The sequence below is a fragment of the Bison bison genome, unplaced genomic scaffold (assembly GCF_000754665.1).
Source record: "Bison bison bison isolate TAMUID 2011002044 unplaced genomic scaffold, Bison_UMD1.0 scf7180017864176, whole genome shotgun sequence".
Classification (NCBI taxonomy): Eukaryota; Metazoa; Chordata; class Mammalia; order Artiodactyla; family Bovidae; genus Bison; species Bison bison.
Genome location: NW_011494748.1, coordinates 1,606,764 through 1,621,405, shown reverse-complemented (window position 1 = coordinate 1,621,405; position 14,642 = coordinate 1,606,764).

The following is a 14,642-nucleotide window of genomic DNA, read 5'->3' as shown; positions in this document are numbered from 1 at the left end:
TTTCCCCCATCTATTTGCCATGAAGTGATGGGGCTGAATGCCAAGATCTCAGCTTTTTTTTTTTTTTTTTTTTATGTTGAGTTTCAAGTGAGCGTTCAGCTATATTAGGAGATAATAATAAAATCAAGATCACAGATGATAGTGCCATTGAGTAAATGGAGATTGTACTAGTACAGGCATTGAAAGGTTATTCCTAGGGAAGAATTAAAAGAGACTTTGTGGAAATAAAATTGTTAAAGATAGGTAGGATATAAAAAGACAGAAGAAATGGGGAGAGAGGAGGAGGGAGAAGAATGAGGGGTGAGGAGTGTGTTTGTGTGTATGAAAGAGAGAAAGTGAGGGGAAATGTATTTCAAGATCAACAATATGGACTAAGAATACACAGTGATACAAAATCAACAATAAGAAGCCAGTGCACAATTTTTTTAAGAACAATCCTGAGGTGAAACTTACCAGTGATATAAATTTGAACAAATAACCCAACTACAATTTTTGAATTTCAGATTTGCTTTCTAGAGACAAAGATACAATACCTAATATTCATATAAGAAAACTATGAGATGTCACATATTAAGAACCCACCTCAATCCCTGAAACATTCTCTGGAATAGGAAATAATTATGAGAAAATGATGGCTGTTAAGACTGAAATATTGCACTACAGCTTAAATGCTGTTTTGGGGCAAGAATTGGGAAGTTATGTGTGGCAGCAGACACCACTGAATATTCTTTGAGGAAGATTAGGTGAACAGAAAAATCACCAGTAATGCTTCCTTCCAAAAAGCCATTAAAATTATTAGTTATTAAAGTTATTTACATTAATGCTAAAATATATTGCTTTCTACTTTTTTCAATATTAAGTCTAGCCAAATATTGGTTACTGTCTCATGCCAAAGAACTTCTCAAAATGGATATATCTTGGTATGGCCAAAGACCATGATGAATTACGCCTAAATAGCATAACTCTATTGATTGGTAAAATGTACTCACTGCAAGAGAAACTGCTTGGTTATGGGTATATATTCAGCTTCTTCAGTTCCGTTCAGTTGTTCAGTCATGTTTGACTCTTTGCAACCCATGAACCACAGCATGCCAAGCCTCCCTGTTCATCACCAACTCCAGGGGTTCACCCAAACTCATGTCATTGAGTTGGTGATACCATCAAACCATCTCATCCTCTGTCATCCCTTTCTCCTCCTGACATCAATCTTTCTAGCATAAGGGTCTTTTCACATCAGATGGCCAAAGTATTGGAGTTTCAGCTTCAACATCATTCCTTCCAATGAACACCCAGGACTGATCTCCTTTAGGATGGACTGGTTGGATCTCCTTGCAGTCCAAGGGACTCTCAAGAGTCTTCTCTAACACCACAGTTCAAAAGCATCAATTCTTTGGTGCTCAGCTTTCTTCACAGTCCAACTCTCACATCCATACATGACCACTGGAAAAACCATAGCCTTGACTAGATGGACCTTTGTTGGCAAAGTAATGTCTCCGCTTTTGAATATGCTGTCTAGTTTGGTCATAACTTTCCATCCAAGGAGTAAGCGTCTTAATTTCATGGATGCATTCATAATCTGCAAAGATTTTGGAGCCCCAAAATAAAGTCTGACACTGTTTCCACTTTTTCCCCATCTACTTAGCATGAAGTGATGGGACCAGATGCCATGATCCTCATTTTCTGAATGTTGAGCTTTAAGCCAACTTTTTCACTCTCCACTTTCACCTTCATCAAGAGGCTTTTTAGTTCCTCTTCACTTTCTGCCATAAGGATGGTGTCATCTGCATATCTGATGTTATTGATATTTCTCCCGGCAATCTTGATTCCAGCTTGTGCTCTTGCAGACCAGCGTTTCTCATGATGTACCCTGCATATAATTTAAATAAGCAGGGTGACAATATACAGCCTTGATGTACTCCTTTTCCTATTTGGGACCAGTCTGTTGTTCCATGTTCAGTTCTAACTGTTGCCTCCTGACGTCCATACAAGTTTCTCAAGAGGCAGATCAGGTGGTCTGTTATTCCCATCTCTTTCAGAATTTTCCACAGTTTATTGTGATCCACACAGTCAAAGGCTTTGGCATAGTCAATAAAGCAGAAATAGATGTCTTTCTAGAACTCTCTTGCTTTTTCAATGATCCCGCAGATGTTTGCAATTTGCTCTCTGGTTCCTCCGCCTTTTCTAATACCAGCTTGAACATCTGGAAGTTCACAGTTCATGTATTGCTGAAGCCTGGCTTAGAGAATTTTGAGCATTTTTTACTAGTGTGTGAGATGAGTGCAATTGTGTGGTAGTTTGAGCATTCTTTGGTATTGCCTTTCTTTGGGATTGGAATGAAAACTGACCTTTTCCAGTCCTGTGGCCACTGCTGAGTTTTCCAAATTTGCTGGCATATTGAGTGCAGCACTTTCACAGCATCATCTTTCAGGATTTGACATAGCTCCACTGGAATGCCATCACCTCCACTAGCTTTGTTAGTAGTGATGCTTTCTAAGGCCCACTTGAGTTCACATTCCAGGATGTCTGGCTCTAGGTCAGTGATCACACCATAGTGATTATCTTGGTCGTAAAGATCTTTTTTGTACAGTTCTTCTGTGTATTGTTCCCACCTCTTCTTAATCTCTCCTGATTCTGTTAGGTCCATACAATTAATGTCCTTTATCAAGCGTATCTTTGCATGAAATGTTCCCTTGGTATCTCTAATTTTCTTGAAGAGATCTCTAGTCTTTTCCACTCTGTTGTTTTCCTCTATTTCTTTGCATTGATCACTGAGGAAGGCTTTCCTATCTCTCCTTGCTATCCTTTGGAACTCTGCATTCAGAGGCTTATATCTTTCCTTTTCACCATTGCTTTTTGCTTCTCCTCTTTTCAGAGCTATTTGTAAGGCCTCCCCAGACAGCCATTTGACTTTTTTGCATTTCTTTTCCACGGGGATGGTCTTGATCCCTATCTCCTGTTCAATGTCGTGAACCTCCATCCATAGTCCATCAGGCACTCTATCAGATCTAGGCCCTTATATCTATTTCTCACTTCCACTATATAATCATAAGGGATTTGATTTAGGTCATACCTGAATGGTCTAGTGGTTTTCCCTACTTTCTTCAATTTAAGTCTGAATTTAGCAATAAGTGGTTCATAATCTGAGCCAGTCAGCTCCTGGTTTGTTTTTGCTGACTGTATAGAGCTTCTCCATCTTTGGCTGCAAAGAATATAATTGATCTGATTTTGGTGTTGACCATCTGGTGATGTCCATGTGTAGAGTCTTCTCTTGTGTTGCTGGAAGAGGGTGTATGCTATGACCAGTGTTTTCTCTTGGCAAAACTCTATTAGCCTTTGCCCTGCTTCATTCCGTATTCCAAGGCCAAATTTACAGTCACCCCGGGTGTTTCTTGACTTCCTACTTTTGCATTCCAGTCCCCTATAATGAAAAGGACATCTTTTTGGGTGCTAGTTCTAAAAGGTCTTGTAGGTCTTCATAGAACCGTTCAACTTCACCTTCTTCAGCATTACTGGTTGGGACATAGACTTGGATTACTGTGATATTGAATGGTTAGCTTGGAAATGAACAGAGCTCATTCTGTCATTTTTGAGATTGCATCCAAGTACTGCGTTTAGAACTCTTTTGTTGATCATGATGGTTACTCCATTTCTTCTAAGGGATTCCTGCCCACAGTAGTAGATATAATGGTCAGCTGAATTAAAATCACCCATTCCAGTCCATTTTAGTTTGCTGATTCCTAGAATGCCGATGTTCACTCTTGCCATCTCCTGTTTAACCACTTCCAATTTGCCTTGATTCATGGACCTAACATTACAGGTTCCTATGCAATATTGCCCTTTGCAGCATCGGATCTTGCTTCTATCACCAGTCACATCCACAACTGGGTATTGTTTTTGCTTTGGCTCCATCCCTTCATTCTTTCTGGAGTTATTTCTCCACTGATCTCCAGTAGCATATTGCACACCTACCGAGCTGGGAAGTTCCTCTTTCAGTATCTTATCATTTTTCCTTTCCATACTGTTCATGGGCTTCTCAAGGCAAGAATACTGTAGTGGTTTGTCATTCCCTTCTCCAGTGGACGACATTCTGTCAAACCTCTCCACCATGACCCGCCTGTCTTGGGTGGCCCTACAGGGCATGGGGCCATTAGTTTCATTGAGTTAGACAAGGCTGTGGTCCATGTGATTAGATTGACTAGTTTTCTGTGATTATGATTTCAGTGTGTCTGCCCTCTGATGCCCTCTCGCAACACCTACCATGTTACTTGGGTTTCTCTTACCTTGGACGTGGGGTATCTCTTCACGGCTGCTCCAGCAAAGCACAGCCCCTGCTCCTTACGTTGTATGAGGGGTATCTCCTCACCACTGCCCTTCTTGACCTTAAACATTGAGTAGCTCCTCTTGGCCCCCCTGTGCCCACACAGCCACAAATATACACAAAGAAGAACAGAAATATGTGTTTCAAAATTTATATTTGTGATTTCTCTGGTTTGGGTCTTGGTATTATTACTTTTTCAAATAATTTTATTTATTTATTTTTGGCTGTGAGTGTCTTGGTTGCTTCTTTCTTTCTTTCTTTTTTTTTTTTTTTAAGTTGCAGTGAGCATGGGCTATTCTGCTTGCCATATGCAGGCTTCTTATGGAGGTGACTTCTCTCATTGCAAAGCAGGGCTCTAGGGCATGTGCACTTCAGAAGTTGCAGTACATGGACTCAGTAATTGTGGTTCTTAGGTTCTAGAGCACAGTCTCAGTAGTTATGGCACATGGACTTAGTTACTCTGCAGCAAGTAGGATCTTTCTGGACCAGGAATGGAACCTTGTCTCTTCCTTTGACAGGAGGATTCTTTACCACTGAGCCACCAGGGAAGTCCAGGGGGGGCCTTGGTATTATTCATAATGGGATACTTTAATTTACTTTAATGTTATATCCATTTAGTTATTAATATTGGACATTTATTAATGGGTACTTAAACACCTAGTACCTTTTATTTATTAATTTTAACTGATGAAAAAGCAATATATAAGCACTTTAGGAAGAAATCACATTTACTAAAATAATATAAAGAAATGCTTTCATGTTTTTTTTTAAGTTAGGTCCCTAAAAATGTTCCCTTAAATGCTATGTAGATTTAGATTCAAAACCTGAATCTAAATGAATTTTAAACTAGCACTGTTATTCAAAGGAAAAGAAAGGTTTTGTTGAGTTTTAACAAATCTCCTGAAAAGTGTCAATGTAAGCATGTCTTTATAAACACAGGTTAAATGGATTCACAGGCAGAAAGTGGAGCAGGAACTGGCAACCCACTCCAGTATTCTTGCCTGGATAATTTCATGGACAGAGGAGACTGGTGGGCTACAGCCCATGGGGTCACAAAGAGTCAAACATGACTGAACAACTAACACACACACATAGGCATAAAGAAGGGGTGCATTAAAAGTTACCATTTCCTCCTCCAGCCGAGAAATGGTATTTCTTAGCCATTGAGAATTTGAAACTAGATTCTGTACTGTCCCCGTCAGGATTGCACAATGAAATTTCACATTTAATTTGTCCAAATGTAGTTGACTTCTTTTGCCTGCCCTTTGGTGTTTTCCAACCCTGCCATCTGTGCTGGGATTATTTACATTAAATTAGAACACTTAGGTTTATTCCCTGCTAGTAAACTGGCTCAAGCTCCATATTATTTGTTGTTACCATCAATAGATTTCTACTGAAATTTGCCTCCACTAATATTACCTGTAAAAATGTTAGTTGTGCACCTTCTTGTATCACTGGGATTTCCCCTCCCTTTTTATTTCCTTTTAGCTCTCTTTATAATTCGAGTGTTTTGTATTTTGTATTTGTTTTTTCCCATAATGCCCCTTTTGTGTTTGAATACTTCTTGTCTGCAAATACTAAAAACACCTTTGTGGTTGCAGTTGTTCATGTATAACAATTTCTATCATTACATTTCTATTCACACAAACAAACTGTATACGCTTTTGAAAATAGAAGACCAATGCACCCCCTACTTTTAGTCTGGGGTGTTGGGGAACTTGATAAGCTTTTATTTATTTATTTATTTTTTAACTTGACAATATTGTATTGGTTTTGCCATATATTGAAATGAATCCGCCACAGGCACACATGTGTTCCCCATCCTGAACCCACCTCCCTTCTCCCTCCCCATACCATCCCCTCTGGGTCATCCCAGTGCACCAGCCCCAAGCATCCAGTATTGTGCATCGAACCTGGACTGGCAACTCGTTTCATATATATTATACATATTTCAATGCCATCCTCCTGAATCATCCCACCCTCTCCCTCTCCCACAGAGTTCAAAAGACTGTTCTATAAATCAGTGTCTCTTTTGCTGTCTCGTATACAGGGTTATTGTTACCATCTTTCTAAATCCCATATATATGCATTAGCTTTTAAACTCACTTGTCCAAGTCACAGAAAACTAAAATAAGGGACAAAAAGTAGGAAGCTAGTACAAGAGGAAAATTGATAGCAGCAAGATAAATGTTTACAAAAACTTGATATAAAATGTAATATAAAGTGTTATATTATATAATATTTCCAAGTTTGTATCATAATGTGACCACTTGGTTTTGACCAAAATAGTCATATAGTACTCAGAAACTCTAGAAGATAGCATTAACCTAATGTAAAACATTTGCTATTCATAATATATAAACTTCCATAATTTTATAGGCTTTCCATTCATTTTCAATCCATAAGCAAAGGATAAAATGTATCAAAGTTAAAATGTTTTTCAAAGTGATATTTATCTTTGAAGAAATCTTTTGATCAAAACTGATGCATTTTCTCAGGATGTATTTTCTCTACTGGATGTAAAAATTTCTTTGCAACATTTCTCTTTACAATGTTATGATTAACTTGTTCATGTTCTCTAGTTTTTCTCTAATTTTCCAGTTATTTTTTCCAATCAATTCTCTAATATTATTCTCTAGTCTTCAAAATCATGGTTGTATTTTATTTATCTATATATTTTCTAATGTAAGAGCTTCCCTCACAAACATATCTGATACATGTTACCATACAAAATTTCTAGTTATTTTCCAAAACTAAAGCAATACAACAGAAAAGATTGTGTATATATTTTGACATGGTTGAAGTGAATTGGAAGTGGGAAAGCTAATTAAGTAACTTTTTTTTAGCAGTTATTATCTTTAAAAGATTGAAAACCAAGGGTATGAAACTTCAAAACTGTTTGCGTCATTCACTCATTTGTAATTTAAAATAATGTAATTATATGGTCATATTGTTATCCCTAGTGGTTCAGTTGGTAAAAAGAACCTGCTGGTAATACTGGAGACCCAGGTTTATTTCCTGACCCTGGGTCAGGAAGATCCTCTGGAGAAGGGAATGGCAACCCAATCCAGTATTCTTGTCTGGAGAATTGCATGGATAAAGGAGTCTGGTGGGCTACAGTCCATGGGGTCACAAAGAGTTGGATATGACTGAGTGACTAACACTTCACCTCATTGTTATCCTATGTTAATGTTTTTGTCTGAAGTGCTAATTTTTTTTCATGCCAAGGAAATTTAAGTATGCCTTATATTAGTGATTTTAAATGCTACATATATTATTCCATAGAAACAAGACAAGGAGCTGACTGTGGCTCAGATCATGAACTCCTTATTGCCAAAGTCAGACTTAAATTGAACTTAATAGAAACTTAAATTAATACAAATGTATCAGTATTGTGACTACACTACACCAGCAACTTTTAATGTTCTATTGATACATCTAGATTAATACTATGGGAATATAGTCATTGAAATTGAAAATATGCAATCTTATTTCTGGTTTCATGGCACTCAATATATTTCCAACTTCTTATTTAACAAGGACGGTGGTAAAGAATCCACTTGCCCTGGCCATCCATTCTCCATGAATGAAGCAGAGCACCCAAAGCCAGTGGTCTGGGACAACCCAGAGGGATAAGATGGGTAGGGAGATGGGAAAGGTGTTCAGGAATGGGGGCGACACATGTATACCTGTGACTGATTCAGGTTAATGTATGGCAAAAACCATCATAATATTGTAAAGTAATTATCCTCCAATTAAAATAAATAAATAAAAGAATCCACCTACCAATGCAGGAGATGCTGGAGACAAGGTTTCGATCCCTGGGTTGGGAAATTCCCTGGAATAGGAAATGGCCAGTCCAGTAATCTTGCCTGGAGAATAATATGGACAGAAGAATCTGGCGGGCTATGGTTCATGGGGTCACAAAGAGTCAGACATGACTGAGCAACTTAGAATGTATGCATGTACACATGAGCTATGCAGATCAAATGACAACTTAGAGTAAGGTAAACACTACCAGAAATATATAGTGTCTAGGAAATTACATGAATTATATGAATATTTATTGAAAATATATCTCATTTAGAAAACAACATGTACACCCATGGCTGACTCATGTCAATGTATGGCCAAAACCACTATAATATTGTAAAGTAATTAGCCTCCAATTAAAATAAATACATTAATTAAAAAATAAAACAAACAAATGTCTTTATTGTGAAGACATTTTATTTGTAGAAAATTGATCACACCACAATAATTTCTTTACACAGTGAATCATAGGCTACTCCAGCTCTCTTTGATATCTTACAACTTATTTCTCTATCCATAGTACTATTTTTATGCTAAAACATTACAGTAATATCAAATTAACTGCTAAAAACAAAAGTATCATTTCTTATTTTTTTCATTTGGGGAAAATCTGTCATAAATAAAACTGAACAACCTACCAAGAGTGGTAGGTTGCTGAATTTTTTGAGAAATTACTGCTTTATTTTATTAAATGTACACGGTAAAGAACAGGCTTATTTTTCTATCAGTTAATATGCAATTTGAAGAAACAGAAGTTTATTTACTAGTGACATGAAATTTCTTCTCCTTTTTCCAGCTTCCAAATACAGATATATTCTTCTTTAGTCATAAATTCAATCAAAATTTTTATAATGTATATCTTCAGTACGCCAGACACTATGTTAGGCATTAGAAAACAATAGTCAACAAGGTACATGGTTACCAAATATTCCTAATCAAGAGACTTCTCACTGAAACATTTGAAAATTCATAAATGGTTCTGCTTAATTTATGAAAGTATAGACTAGGTATTATTAGTAAAGGGAAATATAATAATGAATCTAATATTTCATTCAAGCTTCATGAAACAACTATGAGGACAGCTTGATAACAGCTTGAGTTTGGATATTATTAATTAAATCAAATACTTAACTTGTGTTTTAGTATTCCAAATAAACCATACATAAATTTGTTAATTCCTCTTGTTTATCTGCTCTCTTAGATGAAAGCTCTAAAGCATCAAGGTTGTAGCCAACTATGATAGCATTGTTGTTGTTGCTTTGGAAATTATCTGTATTTAAAGGGTATGGGGAGGGAGGAGGAAGGAGGGTTCAGGATGGGGAACACAGGTATACCTGTGGTGGATTCATTTCGATATTTGGCAAAACTAATACAATATTATAAACTTTAAAAATAAAATAAAATTTAAAAAAATAAAATAAAATGCATTTATTTTTTATTGAAGGATAATTTCTTTTTCTTTTTTTGAAGGATAATTTCTTTACAGAATTTTGCTGTTTTCTGTCAAACTCAGCATGATAGTGGATTTGCTCACTGACGTGTCTTAGAAATAGTCTCCTAGCAGCTCAGCTTTTATTCACAACAAAATATGCCAAGAGAAATGACCTTTTTGCATATTTATAATTTTCAAAGGAAATTACAGAGAACTTTCATTTTTATACAACAAAATTAGACTAGCCAAATAAGATGAATGAAGTCTTGACTGAATGTTTTTGGCAGTAAATAAATCAAAGCTTAAAAGTTGCTATTAAGATGTTAGTTGCTAAAATGCCTCAAAGGTTTTATACAAGAAGAGCAAGCTGCTGTTCAGTCATCCTGCAGTACAACAAACTATTAATGAAGATAACTCTGGGGTTTGGGAGGAGCCAAATCAACCAAACAATGAAATGATCAGAGTTTCCTTACATAAAGGACTCTTAAGACACACCTGACTTGTGCATATATAAATGGCCATCTCTAATATTTTATACATATACAAATGTATATACATACATATAAGGAGAAGGCAATGGCACCTCACTCCAGTACTCTTGCCTGGAAAATCCCATGGACAGAGGAGCCTGGTAGGCTGCAGTCCATGGGGTTGTGAACAGTCAGACACGACTGAGCAACTTCACTTTCACTTTTCACTTTCATGCATTAGAGAAGGAAATGGCAACCCACTTCAGTGTTCTTGCCCGGAGAATCCCAGGGACCGGGGATCCTAGTGGGCTTCTGTCTATGGGGTCGCACAGAGTCGGACATGACTGAAGCGACTTAGCAGCAGCAGCTTACATATATGTTGGGATTAGTAAATTTTACACTGAATACATTTCCTGAGATTTTTGATGTAAAAATAAAACAAAGACAGCTGGAAATACCGGCAAAAACTAAAGAGTCCCCCCCTACCCCCAGATTTCTAGACATTTTCAGGGACTACATCTTTTTCTTTGTAATTAGGTTGCTCAAGTCAAAATAATAAAACTGTTTTTCAGTCATTTAAACTTTTGAATTATGCTTGGTGAAAGGAATTCAAGAAAACAGTATTTGTTACCATTCTCTGCACAACTCTTAGACTTCCTAATGCTACAATCCTCTTTCACTTATATTTGGTATTCCTAAGTAGAGCAAACCTCTGGCTACCATTCTTCAGATCCTTAACTCTCCAGTTAACTTTTTAATACTTATTCTGTTTGAAATATTCTCTCACTTCATTGTATTTTAGAGAATTACTTTTGGTCTTAGCCTTCAATGTTTTCAAAAATAAAATAATCAAATTTTCATGAATGTTTGCACTTTGGAAGAGCAGTGCCTGAAGTTAGATCTGGATTGTTACATATTTTTTTCTAATGTTCCACTAGAAACTTAAGCACCTTGTTCTTTTTCAATTTACCAATGGTCATTTAGTAGTTTTCTTATATTTGACTATCTAAAGGACACTAACAAAGATTAAAAATTAATTATTTGATCCATGTACTTGCAATTAGTATTCAGTTATGATTTGTAAGTGAGAATTGTACCTGCCATGTTTACCATAGTAGCAACCATGTTTTAACTTATTACTGTTGTAAGGGTCGCTGAGGTTATAACAGACCAAAAAAATGTGATATGTAAATCTAATCACAATTTAGCTTAGTTAAAACAAAGGTCTGTAAAGACTGCTGGTTACCTTTCTTCACTTCACATGTGAATCAGGTATCTGATTCCAAAAGGTACTACTTTCATGCATCCCCAGGCTTGTCTAGACATCTATATAGAATTGCCTTTGGAGAAGTTATTTAACTCAAAAAATTATGAATAATAATAGATGAAGTTCATGAAAAAATGGATGCATAATCTATACTAAAAATTATAACTTCTCATTATCTATTTATGTGCATGCTTAGTCGCTCATTCGTGTCCAACTCTTTGTGACCCTTTGGACTATAGCCCACCAGGTTCCTCTATCCATGGGGTTTTCCAGGCAAGAATACTGGAAAGTGAAAGTTGTTCAGTTGTGTCCAACTCTTTGCGACCTCATGGACTGTAGTCCATGGAGTTCTGGAATGGGTTGCCATTTCCATCTCCAGTACCTATTTATAAACAAAAATAATATGTACTAGGTTTGTAGGTCTCTATTTTTCCTTACCAAGAAAACAGTAAGAAATCTCAACCAGTTAGAATAAGAAAAGATTTATCAAAATTACTCCACATTTTATATAAGAAAAATTATTTCCAAGACTATATAATCATGTGGCATTCTTGTAAAACATTGCAAATTATAGTACTTTCCAGTGTATTTACCCCCAAATGCGGACGTGAATTGTTGATCCCTAAGGAGTTACAATAGATAGTGTATCTCTGACCCTGTAGTCTTAGGGAAAAGGCATCAGTAATTCACGTTGAAATATAAAATTAGATGTATTAATAATAATATGTACGCATATAATTTATTTGTATATATAATAAAAGGCCAATATCATAGTGAAGAAAATATTTATAGCTTTAGTTTAGAACAAGTGTTCTGCTTTTTGGTTTGTTTGCTTTTTTTTTTTTTTTAATTCACAAATGAGTATTGAATTCTACCCAGTGATTTTATTATATCTATTGGAATTATTGTATTGTTTTTACTATTTATTTCAATAAAAGAGTAGATTATTCATAGGAAAATCTCTTGACAAAATTCAAAATAAGCTGATGAGTTGCTTTACATTTATCTTTCTTAGAGGTTGCTGATCTTCTTGCATCTATGAGCTGATGTTCTCCCTAAGACTTGTGAAATGTTTGACAATTTCTTTATTTTTCTGTCTAAGCCTCCCTCTACCTTCCTTCAGAGAGTTCAGTTGTTATACTGCTTGATACTGTCCCACAGGTCATTGTAGCTCTGTTGGTTATTCTTCAGTTATTTTCACTGTTGTTTTAAGTAATTTCTATTAATTGATCTTCACATTTGTTAACAGTTTCTTCCATCTCCAGGGATTTTTCATCTAAATTATTCAAATTTTCAGTTCCAGTTTGGCATATTTTCTTGTTTACACTTCTCTGCTGGATTCTCTGTCTACTTACTCATTATTTTCTGCTTTAAATAAAATAAGAATTTGATTGCTTTAATCATATTTAAAATGGCTTCCTTAACATTTTTTTGTCTGCTTAATTCAGCATAGGTGCCTAATCTTCCCTGATGTGCTTTAAGTATTGGTGATTATCCCAATTCCCAGGTTACTTTAGAGTGATTTTATTTGGACCTCAGATACCTACCCACTCACAGAATGGTGAAATCACAGAGGGTCCCTACTGGCCACCACCTCAGGAAAAGTCTGAAACACCTTGATCTGTATTCAGCCTATCAGAGTATTGCTTTTTCTGAGGTCTGCTGGCAAATCTACACGTATTGTACAGCCAGGAAATGACTATTAAGACGTTTTTGTCTTTTTATGGTATCTTTTTCTATGCCACCAGCTCTGTAATAGTCTCTATCTAGAGTCATGAGAAACTATTACACTAATGTCGCCTCTTTAGCTAGTGATCTTAGTTGGATTACAGAGAGCCAGGAGGGAACAATAAAACTCTGCTTGTGTAGTAAAACATTAGCTGTTAGTCTTAAATACCTAAGGAAAGATCACTTATTTGTGAAGTACATAACGTGTTGTTTAATTTTTAGAATTAAAAAAAAAATTAGTCATACACAGTTTAACACCTCTTGAGTCTGGTGTTTCTCTATGCATCAGTTTTAATCTGACTACTCAGATATTTGAAAAAAAAAAAAATGTTCTTAAGTCCAAAATGTTAGAAATAGATTCTTCTTGAAACAAAAACATGATTTTATTTACCAAATACTATCACCAAATAATCCCAGTAGCAACATTCACAGTCCTTACTGTTGAGTTACATTTTACTTTTAATGAAGAGATCTAAAATCTTTATACACGATTGAAAAATAATGAATTCAAGTACATATTGCTGTTACTACAGTTTCTTACCATAGTTTTTGTTGCTTAATGGAAAAAAAAAATTCATAGTAGCCTCATGAGTCTTTGTTTTTCAGTGGAATTAGTTGTAATGCCTCACCTTTCACCTTTCATTTCTGATTTGTTTCAGTCTTCTATATTCCTTAGTTAGTCTAGCTAAATATTTGCCAACTTAAAAAAAAGCTCTTATTTTGTCGTTTTTTCTTCATATTGTCTTTTTAATCTCCTTATTTATACTCTAACCTTTGTTATTTTCTTCTTTCTGCTAACTTTAGGCTTAGTTTAATGTTTTGTTTTTGTCCCTTGAGATACAAAGTGAGGTTGTTTAAGATCTTTCATTTTTGTCTCACTGTAGATGCTTATCTCTATAAACTTCCCTCTTAGAGTTACTTTTGTATCATCTATTACATTTTGTGTTCTTATTTTTGCTATTTTCAAGGTTTGTTTTTTTATTTCACTTTTGATTTCTTCTTTGACCCATTATTGTACTGTTTAGTTTAAATATTGTCTAGTTTGTGAATCTTTCAGTTTTCTTCCTGTCATTGATTTTAATTTTATACCATTGTAGTCTAAAAATGTTTTGGCTATGGTTTTTATCTTCTTAAACTTGTTAACAGTTGTTTGGTGACCTAACATAATCTATTCTGAAGAATATTCCCTATAATATATTGAGAATAGTTTTTAATTTTTATTAAAATAATATAGCAATGTATATGTTTTGTCTAAAAATTCTTTATTATTTAATGCTTTATTGACTGCTTTATTTTTAAGTTTTATGTGGGATAGAAAAACACTGTAGTAAATTAGACTGATCACATTTACATAGATGTATGCTGTAGTTACCTGGAGGACAGCACAGCACCCCACTCCAGTATTTTTGCCTGCAGAATCCCCACGGACAGAGGAACCTGGTGGGTTACAATCCATAGGGTCACAAAGAGTCAGGCACAACTGAGTGACTAAGAACAACACAGCACATACAGTGGTAAAGAATCTACTTGTAATGCAATAAATGTAGGAGATGTGGGTTCGATTCCTGGGTAGGGAAGATCCCCTGGAGAGCACAGCGACCCATTCCAGTATTC